This window comes from Ambystoma mexicanum, chromosome 10, assembly GCF_040938575.1.
Source record: "Ambystoma mexicanum isolate Mex_15411 chromosome 10, UKY_AmexF1_1, whole genome shotgun sequence".
In the NCBI taxonomy this organism is placed as follows: Eukaryota; Metazoa; Chordata; class Amphibia; order Caudata; family Ambystomatidae; genus Ambystoma; species Ambystoma mexicanum.
Window position 1 is genome coordinate 71,924,285 of NC_090932.1, and position 13,506 is coordinate 71,937,790.

General features: G+C 46.7%; 1 pseudogene; it reads right to left on the bottom strand.

The window, feature by feature from the left end:
- Positions 1–1,108: 1,108 nt before the first annotated feature.
- LOC138492817 (golgin subfamily A member 6-like protein 25) overlaps positions 1,109–13,506 on the bottom strand; it is a 73,087-nt pseudogene continuing 60,689 nt past the window's right edge.

A 13,506-nucleotide genomic window follows, 5' to 3' on the forward strand; every position in this document is an offset into this window, starting at 1 on the left:
CACTGGGGTGACCTGCGGGCTTGGTATTCGACCTACAGGCTCTGAGTGGGCCAGTCCTGCATTGCCTTCATTGTCAGTGTCAGCTTCCTCGTCGACACTATGCTGTGGCGATGCAGCCATCTCCCCAATTGTGCTTGCAGCAGCAGACTGTGTGCCATCGTCCATGCCAGATGTGTCCTCGGCCTGTGTCGATTGTGTGTCCAGGGGTGCAGGGGCAGGTGTCTGCTCGTCCTGTGTGCCTTGCAGTGTGGCTGTTAGGGCACTGGTTGCTGTCCCGCGTGCCGCTTGGTCCATCCTTCGACCACTTGATGTAGATGGTGCGGTGCCATCACCTGGCCTCCTTGCCCTTTTGACTGGTGTTGTACATTGTGCACTTCCCTGTGCACTTCCCTGTGCTTCATTGCTGTCTGCATCCGTACCTGTGGGGGACAGAACGTGGCAGGGCATCAGTGATGGTGGTGCTTGCATCATGCATGCGTTCTTTGTGCATGTGGCGCCATGTGATCAGTTGCATGCCTGGCTTTGCAGCGGACTGGGTACATGCAAGGTTGAGGGGTGCTGTTTGGAATCATGCAGGTGTTCACATGTACACCATGGTGGCTGCTGTTGGGCCTTGATGTGTGTTGGGAGTGACGTGCTGTGTGACACATGCAGGTCATTTGTGTGTCGGGTGTGTATTCGTGTATGGGCGCAGCATGCAGCATGCATTGGGATGTGATAGTGGTGGGCCCAGCATGTGTATATGGATATGTGTAGGTGTGCATGATGGGCCATGTATTGTCTGGCGTTGCAGTCACATCTGGAGGTCAATGGTGATGATTAGTTGTCGTGTGTTTGTAGGAACACTCACCTTCATCTGCCAATGTTGGCACGCCACACTCAGCTCCACCGACTCCTTCAAAAGACTCCACATCTATGACTGAGCTGCAAGTCTCCTCCCACCCAGCCAATTTCACTGGTGATTGAGGTCCTCCACCTGTTGCCAGCCGCTGGCTCCGATTGGCCGACAAGATGTTCTGTACTCTCAGCCTGAGGTCATCTCATCTTTTTTTGCAATCGCGCACTGTGCGTGCGGTGGTGCCGACTGCACTTACTTTCCGGGCAACTTCTACCCAGATGCCTTCTTCTTCAGCTGGGATGGATGCCTGAGGTCGCTGCAGAACACCACATCAGCATTCGCCACTAGGGTGTCAGCTAACTTGTTCAGCTCCTCATCCTTGAACTGTGGTTTACGCAGGCGGCAGTGCCTTTCTTGGTAGACTTCGACATTTTGTCCGTGGTGTACTAGGAGTTCCAGTGGTGAAGGTCCTGTTTGTGGAGGATGGCAATGGATTGTGTTTTGCAAGATGGCCGCCTAAGCATTTCCCATTCCGGCACGATGATGTTACTTCCGGGTCCGGTAATAACGGGCCCGTTCTTAGCACTGTGTTAATACCGGTACCGCTATTTGGGGGTTGCCGGAGCCGTTATGTGTGCATTCATTGATGCTGCTGTATGGGGGTTTGAGGGTTGTTACCGGTATGCTGGTATGGCCGTTACCGGCATGCAGGGGTGCCTGTGCTTGCGCACTCTTAATCACCCGCTGTTAGCAGGTTCGGGCCATGACGGACATGTTATTAATGGCACGCCATTAATGGCTGCTTTTTAGCGCCAAACTCGTGAGGAGGCCCCTAGATTTGAGATTCGTGGATAGTGGGAGAAACGGCCTATGTTTCACAAAATGACAGACATGAGAAAAACACACCTAGATTTGAGATTCCTAGATAGTGGGAAAAGGCCTAGGTTTCACAAAATGGCAGACATGGGAAAACATACCTAGATTTGAGATTCCTAGATAGTGGGGAAGAGGCCTAGGTTTCACAGAATGTCAGAGATGAGAAAACACACTTAGATTTCAGATTCCTAGATAGTGGGAAAAGGGCCTAAGTTTCACAAAATGGAAGAGATGAGAAAACACACCTAGATTTCAGATTCCTATATAGTGGGAAAAGGCCTAGGTTTAACAGTACAACAGACATTTAAATGTAATCATTTAGGTTTGGATTCACACTGGATTTCCTAGAGGTCTTGGGTGTGTATGGTTAGTGGTTGGTCTAATTATTGCAGATGTTGGTGGTTTAGGATGGGGTAAACGTTAACGTAGCTATTGGTACCAGTAGTAGTGCCTACCATGTCCGTTGACATTGGTTGACGGCTGTCTGGTCCTCTATTGGCATGTGTGCACACTGTTGTCTGCTGCTTCTGCTGTTCACAAGTGAAATTGTGCCTTGGCAACTAACCAGATGTATGGAGGTGGGAGCAATGAAGCTCGTTGGCTGCTGCTTGGTGGGATAGGCAGGTCGAGCCGCTTTAACCGGGTACTAGGTGCCAAGCACTACTGTCCGGTTGTCTGAGCTCAGCGCAGAATGGAGTCCAGGCAGTGGGGGCACAGTTGGTTGTTTAGGTAATATATGTGAATGAGGATTGGGGGTTAGGTGGCAGTGTTGGTTGTTATTATTGTAAGAGGGTTTCTCCCTGCTTCTCCTGCTGACAACTGCAGACACAATCTGGAGCTGCTTCTGTGGGAGCTGCCTTTTGCCTCTGGGCCCTTAGTTGAGGGCTGCCCACGGGATAGGCTTCCCCAGTGAGGTGTCTGAAATGGGGCAGGGGGACCAATCAGGTGGTAATGGGTGGGCTTAGGGTTTCAGCTGCACAGATGGACTCACGCTACAGCTAGCTTCCTTTTTTCCTAAGGCCGCACATACCAATCAGTGGGAGGAGGGTGGGATGGGAGTGAGGGGAGGCGGCGAGGAGTGGAAGTGGGAAACACATGCAGGCCCCGAGTGCACAGGGGCTCTTAGGGGGAGTTGACACAAATTACTGCTGACAACTCTCAATGTGGAGCTGACACAAATTACTACCGGCAAACCAACACAAGCAGGTTACTAAACAAACGAAAATGGGGTCGCTCAGGCATGAGGATGGTGCTTACCTGACTCCATTTCCACAAATGAGGCTTAGGGCCTCAGCCGCACAGGTGGGATGGAGCTGCTGCTAGCTTTCAGTTTTTCTAAGGCCGTACAGACCAATAGGCAGGAGGAGGGTGGGATCAGAGTAAGGGGACGTGGCGAGGAGGAGGAGTGGGAGACACAACCAGTCGCCGAACTAACTTACCTGATGGTGTGAATTCATGGCTACATATGTCTTTTTAATAAATCCTATATTTTGGTAGGTAGGGTCTAACGTTAATCAGTAATGCCCAGTTTGTAGGGGTATACCAGGCAGCAACGGTCCAGGTCCTGAGTTACCAAACCTGAGCACAGCTTGGGCAATTGACTAGAGCTCCTAGGCCATAACTAGCAAGTAAAGTCCTTTTCACCATGTATCAATACTATGAGCATATAGTTCTGTGAGAGCCAAGTGATTTAGGGATAGGGCTGAGTCAGGGTCAAGCTTGGAGGCATGGTCTGGCTCTTAGGACCAAACATGAGCCACACCTGGGGAACAGGCCATGTAAAAGGGGAAGGAGCCTGCATCAGAGGCTGGGGGCAAGAAAAGCGGCTGGGGAAAAAAGGGAACAAAGGGGTATGGATGCAAAAAGGGGCTAAAGGGAGCTAGACGAAGGGCTAAAATGGTCTGAGGGCAATACAAAGGGTCAGGAAAGGGGGATACAAGCATCTAGGGGCAACAAAGGGTCTAAAAGGGTCAACAAAGGGGATTGGGTGAAAAGAGGGGCTAAAGGGAGCAGGAAAAGGGGATAAATGGTCTGGGGCAAGAAAAGGATCCAAAAGGGGAAACAAAGGGATTGGGTGAGAAAAGGGGCAAGCGGGGACAAGAAAAGAGGGTATGTGGTCTGGGGCAAGAAAAGTGTCTAAAAGGGCAAGAAAAAAGAGATTGGGTGAAAAAAGGGACTAAAGGTGGCAAGTAATGGGATACATGGTTCTGGGCAAGAAAAGGATTCAAAAGGTGCAGGAAAAAGGGATAAAAAAGACTGGGGCAAAAATAAGGGGCTAAAGGGGACAAGAAAAGGTTAACATGGGGCAGGAAAAGGGGCCAAAGAGGTAAGGGACAAGCTTTTGGGATAACAGGGGGAAAGGGGGATACAAGGGACTGGAGAAAAACAAGGGACTAAAGGGGGCAAGAAAAGGGGCAAATGGGGTATGAGACAAGAAAAGAGGCTAAACAGGTCAAGATAAAAGGCTAAAAGGGGCTGGGGCAAGAAAATTGAGAAAGGGGTAAAGTGAGAAAAGGCGTTAAAAGGGACTGGGACAAGAAAAGGGAGCAACAAAGGGATCTAAACATGTCTGGGGCAAGAGAAGAGGCTAAAGGGTACTGGGTCAAGAAAAAAGGGGCAGGGGTGTAGGGATAACACAAGTGTTTTAGGGAGAGTGTGGGGGATGGGCCAGGGAAAACGGGATGGTGGCATTTGGAGGTTTGGAGTTTTGGGAAGTGCTTGGGAGGGGGAGCGAGCACCAGAGGAGCACAAAGAGTTGATAGACTTGTTGTTGTAACTTACCTGTTGAATTCACTGGCTCTGCCCGTCGCCACATGATCATGCTGAGAACCACTCCTGGCCTGTCCCAGCCAATCATTGAGTGACTGGGGCGGAAAAGGAAGTCAGGGCAAACTGCGGGGCTTGTGGCTGGCCCCTGCAGGAGGGCTAGCCAGAGCTCAAGCTGTGATGTGGGCCGGCAGGAGCCCCCATCGGGCTCGCCGAGCTCAATTAGCACCCAGCCATGATGTACACTAGAATGCAAACGGCAAACATTTTGTGTAAAAGAAGAACCACGGCAGGGCACATGCCCTGTTCATTTGGTGAATAAACGGGAAAAAAGAATACACCGAAGATGGAAACCGAGCCCCTCTTCCATTTCCATAGCATGGAGTTGCTAGCATGAGCAGAAACCCCAAAAGGTGCAAACGAGTGGGTGGGGTGAGCGCGAGGTACAGGGGAACTTGAGGTAGTGGTGTTGGGATGTGAGGAATGTTGCAGGGTGAGTTGGACAGGATGGCAGAAGAAGGCTGTTGTGTGCAATGTTCAGCTTGCAGAGAACATGAATCCCCAGATGAAGCCCACGTTTTCAGGAATGCGTATACACTATAATAACTGTGTGCCTTTACTCTTTCCGTGGATTTGTGCTGAGTCTTTATCCAAGGTTGTTCTCAAGATCCTAATCTGGGGCTCTATGCTGTTGCTATCATGGGTAAACCAGATCAACAACTGCCCGAGTATAAGTATTTCCTAAAACTCGCACATTTAAGCTGCCAAAGACTTAGTTTTCTCTTTGTGGTTCTGGGTGCTGTCTATTATTCCTGTCTAGTGTAAAAGACTAATTCACACTTTTGAACACCAACCAAGCAAGAATATCATAAAATCAGGAGCTAACATTATAAAATATAACATCCTTGATTACATGCTTTAAAACATATTTTTTTATTTAGGTCACACTGCTCCCTCCTTTTTAAGAAGCAGTATAAGGCAGCCTGCAGGATTTCATACTTTGTTTTAATAACCGGGTTTAAAAGTAATTTGCTACCATTTGTGACTGAAAGTCATTCAGAAAATAGAACACAGCATTGCTTGCAAATATCTCAAGCATGAACCTATGCACTGTCTTAAGATTTTTGGCATGTTTCAAATAACATGCGGTTTGCTTCCACTCTGCTGGGCTTCCCCGGGAGGTAAGGCTGTGCCTGCTTAGGCACATCTACCATTTTGCCCGCATTGTGTGCTTATATTTAAAGCAAGAGCGCCTGTTACACATTTAAAAACCCCTCCCTCTCCCGCTTCCACTACCGGCCCTGTTCCCTCCCTCTCCCGCCCCCCCCTGTTCTGATTGACTACTCCAGTAGCCATGTGTGCGAGGAAATTAGGCCCCCCACGCCTCATGTCCCTCACTCTGCTGAGCTTCTCCAGGAGGTAAGGCCGTGCCTGCCTAGGCACATCTACCATTTTGCCCGCATTGTGGGCTTATTTTTAAAGAAAGAGCGCTAGGTATGCATTTAAAACCCCCTCCCTCTCCCGCTTCCACTACCGGCCCAGTTCCCTCCCCGCTCCCCTTTTCTAATTGGCTATTCCCTGCTTTTAACACACCTTCCCAGGACAGCCCTCTGCCCGTGCAGCCCCTGCAGCTAAGGGCCCCAAGGCAAAGGGCAGCTCCTACAAAAAAGCAGCTCCAGACAGTGTCTGCAGGTGCCAGCAGGGGAAGCCAGTGGCCAGCCATCAACCAGCAGTAACTACCATGGTAAGTGTGGTATGGGTGGGGATTAGAACAATCACTCCAGAAAGCCCTGCCACTCTACTTAACCTCAGAACATAGTTGACCAGGCTGCTAATTCTAACCAGCTCCACAAAGGGTGAGAATTATTTAATTATTAACCAAGCTACATTAGGATAGAATTGTGAACATTAATATAGAGCTGTGAACATTAGCCTACGCCACACTCTTGGGGAAGTGCTGATGTTGCCATGAACTGCATCTAGATAGTACCACATTGGCATGGAACTGTGAACATTAAGAAAGAACTGTGAAGGTTAACCTGCATCGCTCTCTTAGAGAATTGTCAATCTCCCACTGTGCAGGACTCTCGGGTCTCGGTGTGGCCTCCATCTGTGCCTATTATATTGTGAATCCTATTGTACTGTGAAACCTAGGCCTCTCTGCCACTATACAGGACTCTACAATCTAAGTGGTGCCTCCATCTCTGCCTATCACATTGTGAAACCTACTATAGTGTGAAACCTAGGCCTCTCTCCCACTATACAGGCCACTCAAAGCTAAATGTAGCCTCCATCTTGCCTATTATATTGTGAAACCTAATGTACCATGAAACCTAGGCCTCTCCCCCACTATACAGGACTCAAATCTAGGCATTTAGCCAAACTGTAAATGTTAGCTGCGAGACATACAACCCACTAACCCAATAGCTCAAATGTCTGCATACTTAACTCACACAAAATTCCAAACAACCACCTCCTGCACAGCAAACCCCATGCACTTCACCAGACCACAACAACAGACAAACAACACATAAGCCGCACCAACAGCATATGAGGACCGACATTGATCCAATACTCACACCCAAGCTCAGCGCCCAGTGAAAACCTAACTGAAGCTGCCAACAGGACACCACTTCCCTCACTTTCCTACTCCCTCTTCATCCGACTAACTCCACCATGCTTTCTCATTTGCAGATTCACCTGAGCACCTGGGGACCATTTCCGTTGGTGACAGTGCGTGGTCCAAATACCTTTAACATTAACATTAACCAGTAGAGTCCCCACAGAGACCCAGCTCCACTATGCAGCTTTTGGACCGCAGGTGTGATCTTGGGCCTCAAAGTAAGTCAATGGTGGCTGTCTTTCCGGAATATATTTTCCCATCACAAGGACATCTTACCTCTGCCCTAGTGCTCTGCCCTTTGCCTACTGTTTCCTTCTGGGATCTCTGCTCAATTCCTTTATTCATCTTCACAAAATTATACATTTTGCTACTTGCACGCTGTCCAACCTTCCCCACTCCTCTCTACTTTTTGCCCTCCCTCCTCCCTTACCAGCTAGAGGTTCTTCATGCTGCACTGATCCCTCTTCAAATTTCCCCCAGTCATCTTTAAATATACTAGCTGTTCCCGACGTAACATATGCCATTCTAGCATATCTTAAAGGTCACTATCGGTCAGTAATTCATAGGGTCACTTCTGTCCATCTTCTTAAATATCAGGATTACTGCTGATCACTTCCAAGAAGGGGGTGTAGGTCCCTGTGACTTAATAATGGTCACCAACGATAGTTCCAAGAAGGGAGCATAGGTCCTTGTGACTTATTAATGATCATTGAAAAGTCTAAACACATTTGTGCATTTGAAAGGCATATTTGTATCAGATGGAATGAGAGGTATGAACGGTATAAGAACAGAATCTAGTTCCATCGATTACTCAGGCCTCTATGATGTATTTGTATTTGTATTTGTTTATTTATATAGCACGCCGGGCCCAAGGGCATCTGGGCGCATATCTTAGGAGGCAAAGTCACTACATACATAGACAAATGGGTGGCTCTACCAGTTTACAGTAATCATGCGGGTAGAGCTGCAGTATGACAAGATTATACATAATATCTAAAAGAAGAGCATGTACATGCAAGACGAATATGCAAGAGTTCCTCTATCAAGTAAAAGCGTGAAAATATGGGAGGCTCACACGAAAATATAGGAGGTTCACAGGAGGGTAAATTATCTACTTACGGGAGATATATAGATAGAGGAATACAAATATTCTATGCCCGAGAATTATACAACTGAATGCAAAACTGAGTGACCAAGTGGCAGGATCTGTAGTATAACTTCTGGTCTCTCAAATGTTAAGTGATGAGAGCCACACTTTAGTTTTGCTCTTAAAAGATTGGAAGGAAGGCTCAGCTCTGATAGCATTAGGAAGGGTATTCCAAAGCTTAGAGGCCAAAACAGGGAAGCTAGTGCCGCCAGATTTTTGTACTTTAAATTTAGGAAGGGATAGACTATGGGCTTGGCCAGCTCTCATGGGCCGAGTGGAGGTGTGAGGTGTGAGTCGATTGGCTAAGTAAATAGGGGCCTGGTTGGTTAGGCACTTGTGAGTCAGGGCAAGTGTTTTCATGGAGATTCTATGCTTAACAGGAAACCAATGTAGATTACGTCTGTGGTTAGAGATGTGGTGGTTTCTAGGTATGTTTAATGCTGCTCTAATGGCATTGTTCTGAATGACTTGCAATTTGTTAAGGTTAGATTGACTAGTCCCTAGGTAAAGGGCGCTACAGTAGTCTATCTTAGACATGACAAGTGTTCTAGCCAGGATGGTGCAATTGGGAATAGTCAGGAATAGTCTACAAGCCGTAATACGTTTGCAAGTATGGGCAGAAGCTGACCTGAAAGCATTGGTTTGTCTACACAATGATAGTGTAGAGTCAAGGTAAATTCCTAGAGTTTTAATATCCTTAATGATGTTACCATCAATGATGAACGACTGGGAACTCAGAATGAGGACTCTGTCTTGTCATCATTGAAGTACAACTCGTGTTGCGCCATCCATGCCTGAATAACCATGTAGACATCATTCAAGGCTTTAGTGTCCACTGCATAATCACCCATAATGCGGATGAGTAGCTGGGTGTCGTCGGCATAGCTAATGTATGAGACACCCAGATAGTCAAGTACATCAAACAGTGGTTTGGTGAACACATTATAAAGTGTAGGTGACACACATGAACCTTGGGGTACACCGCAGTGAATGGGAGCAGGCTCAGCAGATGCTGATGGAAAGAAAACCCGCATAGATCTGTTGCTTAAGAAGGATCTGATACAGGCTGTGGCAGAGTCTGAGAAGTGGGTGGCTCATATGAGGTAGTGGCAGAGGATTTGGTGATTAACCAAATTATAGGCAGCTGAGAGATCGAGTAATAGTAGCAGGGCTAATTTTCCGTTGTCTTTCAACACCTCAATCTGTGTTTTGAGGTCGATGACGGCAGTTTCCGTCCCGTGCCGGGCCGGAAGCCAGATTGCCTTAAGCCAAGTAGATTGTTGACTTCCAAATAGTCCTGGATCTGGAGGTAGGCGGCACGGTCCAACATTTTGAGCATGAATGGGACAGTGGTAATGGGCCTATAGTTGGTAGGTAGGCTAGGATCAAAGGAGGGTTTTTTAAGCAGAGGGATGACCCAGGCATCCTTAAGGTTGTCTGAAACTATACCTGTTTTAAGGATGAATTTATAAAGACGGCAATGAATGGGGCTAGTTCGTGGGAGGCCTCCTTGATAATGGGGGCTGGGCACGAGTTGCCTTGACAATTGGAAGGTTTAATTTTATTAATGATGCATTCAACTTCGGCAATAGTGAGTGAAGAGAAGCTGAAAGGTTTAATGTTAGGAGTGGCATGGGTGATTACAGTCGTAGGGGTATTCAGTAGCTTGTCTGACTTTAGAAAAATTTGCTTAGTTTTGATTTTAGTTTGGAGGGTGGCAATTCTGTCCAGGAGTGCTTTCTGTATGTTCGAGCACCATTTGCTGTCTTTAGTGCAAGAATTAGGGGGAGTAGCAGGTGATTCAAGTTCCTTCAGAATCTTAAACAATTCTTTGGTGTTAGAATCCACTTCCGTAATGTGTTTTTGAAGATAACTTTTTTGGCTTGGAAGAAATCCTTCAACTCTCTCTTCCTAAATATCTTCCTTCTTGAGCTCTTCGCTCATCCGCATCCAACTCCCTCAGTGTCAGTCGCTTCTCCAAGCAACGTGTTGGTGGCAGATTACTCTCCTCGGCGGAGGCCTCTCTTTGGAACAGCCTTCCTGCCTCCCTGAAACTCGAGGAGAACCATCTCCGGTTCAGGAAGCACCTCAGAACCTTCCTCTTTACTTCTGCTTTCTCTTCCGCTCTCCCCTGCTGATTTCCTGACTGAAACTGCTTGGGTTAGCTGGCCACCCTTTCTGATCTCTGGCTCAGGCCCCGTCAATTTCCCACCTGCATTGCCTCCCTAGCAATCCCTGCACCTGGGGACCATTGTTCTGTATGCCTACAGTCCCCCTGCCAGCACTTTTGTCTGCACTTACTTGCCACTAGCTGACTGTTTATTTATTTTCTTATTATTCCATTTTTCCCATCTACTGCACTTTCCCCGCTCCCTTCCGCCATGCACTTTTCCTCTTCCCCCCTTCCCATGCACTTGCGCGATCTGAATGACACTTGGCCTAGTAGGATTGTTGTCTGTCCTCCCTTTGTATCCCCCTTGCCTCATCACGCCTTGAAACACTTGTGTATATCATATCATATCATAGCCTTTTTATAGTTGATGGATGCTATAATGAGACTGTCCTTATGGGCATCAGAGGATGACTTTTCCAAAGGGCTTCAGCATTGCGTTTTTTTTTTGTTGCACTCTTAATTGTGATGCAAACCATGAGTTAAGATGTGCACGAGGTTTGGATTTCCTGCGTTTGATTGGGGGAATTGAGTTTAGTGCTGTGAGCATAGCATAGTTATAGATATCCGCTAGAATCGAGGGGTCGGCACAGGAAGTGGACACTTTGCTGAGGGTGGGAAGGATAAGCGGGATAAGTTTGTCTCTATTTATATCACTTTTATTTCTAGTATGCAAAGCCAGAGCAATAGTCTGTTTGGGGCATTGGACAGCATCTATGTTGAAGGTAGTAGTATGATGGTCTGACCAGGCGCAGGGTGAATTTGTCTGAAGGCTAACGTTGCAATTGGATTCTACTAACCAGTCAAGTGTCTGCCCTTTAATGTATGTAGGTTCTAGAATGTGGTGAGAGAACACCAAGTCAATTAGAGTATTAGCAAGGTCGGCTGCAGTGGGGTCGTTTGGATCTTGGAAGCCCAGGTTGAAGTCCCCTAGTAGGATCATTTGAGATTTAGCTTTCAAATTATCTAATAATAGGGATGTGATGTCTTCCCCAAAGGATGTGGCAGGGCCAAGCGGTCTGTAGATGAGATGTAAGGTGGCAGTTTGATTAGGCGGGATGGGAAGCTTGACTGAGAGTAACTCAGCTGAGGGAATCTTATGGTTAGGCATTGCTCTGAGGCCAAATGAGTCTCTATGAATAAAGGCAACTCCGTCCCCTCTAGATTGTGCAGTGTTGCGGTTGCATCTGGTGATGGAGTAGTCCGTAGGTATGACGAGGGAGAGTAGTGGTCCGGAGGCTGCATGAAGCCATGTCTCTGATATGGCAATAAAATCAAGGTCTTGAGTCTTAATAAGGTCTGCAATGTCCAGTGCATGAGCAGTGCTTGATTAGGGCGCCCTTAATCAGGGCTTAAAATGTGTCTTTGTAGATGTGTAATTGTCAACCCTGTTCCATTGCAGATTCCCTATGATGGCATAAGATTGCGTAGTAGCATAATTACAGCACCTTCTTTCAATTTTAGCTTATGAGGAGTCATTCGTCCTACATCGTCCTCTTTAGAGACTGAAACGTTGAGCCAGTAATTAACTGTTCATTGACACTGAAACTGCCGTGCCCTATGTGAAGAGTAGTGGGGGTGGAAAGAAGTAACTTGAAATTATTCTGAATGTTTGTGATAATGGAAGCATAAGGTGACCACGTAGAACCGTGCTCATTCTGTTTTTAAAATGATAGCTGTTGTTGAATTGGAAGACCACACAGAGGTGCACTTTGCCATTTGGACAGCACAGGGAAACATAACCCTGATAAATTGAATCAGCTGCGTACAGAAACATACCTAAGCATTTTATAAATATAGATTCATGTATTGCTGCCTGCCGCCAGCCTCCCTTTTAAACCAACGCAGTATTGTCTCATGAACTAGGCATACTGAGGATTGTGCCAGGATGTCTGTGAGAGGTACATTGAGAGCTGGAGGGAAGCAGCTGGCCTCTGGAGTTAGAGAGTGTTCCGCAAAGTGGCAGGGCAGGTGACAGATGAAGAAGTACTTCAAGCAAGGTGGTGACGGAAAAATAATCCTTGAACGGCTAAGAGTGGAAGAGAGAAATTTGTTTTTAAGGAACCCAATTTAGGACTGACGATGCATTCTGGGAGAATGCAATTAACGTATGAAAGTGCACATCAGGAATTGTGAAAGGAAGAGAACACTGATGCTGAATTCTGGGAAATGTTGTCCAACTACCAACATGTCCATAAAAAATTGTGAGCAAACAAGTTCAGATGCTTCATTCTGGGAAACATAACTGAGCTTTGATAATGCATTCTGGGAAACACAATAAAGTACCAAAGAGTTAATTGCATTATGATAGAAGGAGATCCCATATACCCTTGTATCGATAAGACATTGTTATAGAAAAGAGCTATGACATTGCATTCTGGGAAATGAAGTAAAAGTACTGATATGACCATAAGAAATTGTGTGATAAAGAGAGTTTGGATGCTGCATCGTAGGAAAGGCAGTCAAAGTACCAGAGAGAGAGAGAGAAAGAGGAAGTGAGAGAAAGGGACAGAAAAGGACAGAAAGCGAAAGAGAGAAAGAAAGAGATGGGAAATGTCATGTTGATGACAATAAAAACTGCACTTACTTCCATAATTTTGACACATTTGACACTCAATGCAACATGAAATCTAGCAAACCCATATTGTACAGTGTCTACTTCCTCGTTTGAAAAGGGGAGCAGTATATGTTCACTTTGATCATTATTAATAAATAACAATGAATAAACTTATTATCATATGGTCCTGGGCATGTTTTCAGGAAACCCTGCTTGCTCTGACTCGTATCTGGAAAGCAGGACAAAACCAATGTTGCCATTGTTCCATGTTTGCACTACTGTGAGAAAGAGTCCTCAATTCCCCACTATGCAATCATTCTTCCACATATTGACCCTTCTTTTTGCTCTCCCCACGTCCCTCTTTCTGATTTGTTAATGTAAATGTATTTGTACCGTGCACTGTCACCAACTGAATTGGTCCCCATGCGCTCTGGTGGATCTGCAAACAAGAATGAGGGGTTGGGTTAGTAGGGTGAAGAGGGAGTAGGAACGTGAGCAATGGTGGTGTCCTTTTGGCAGCTTCAGTTCG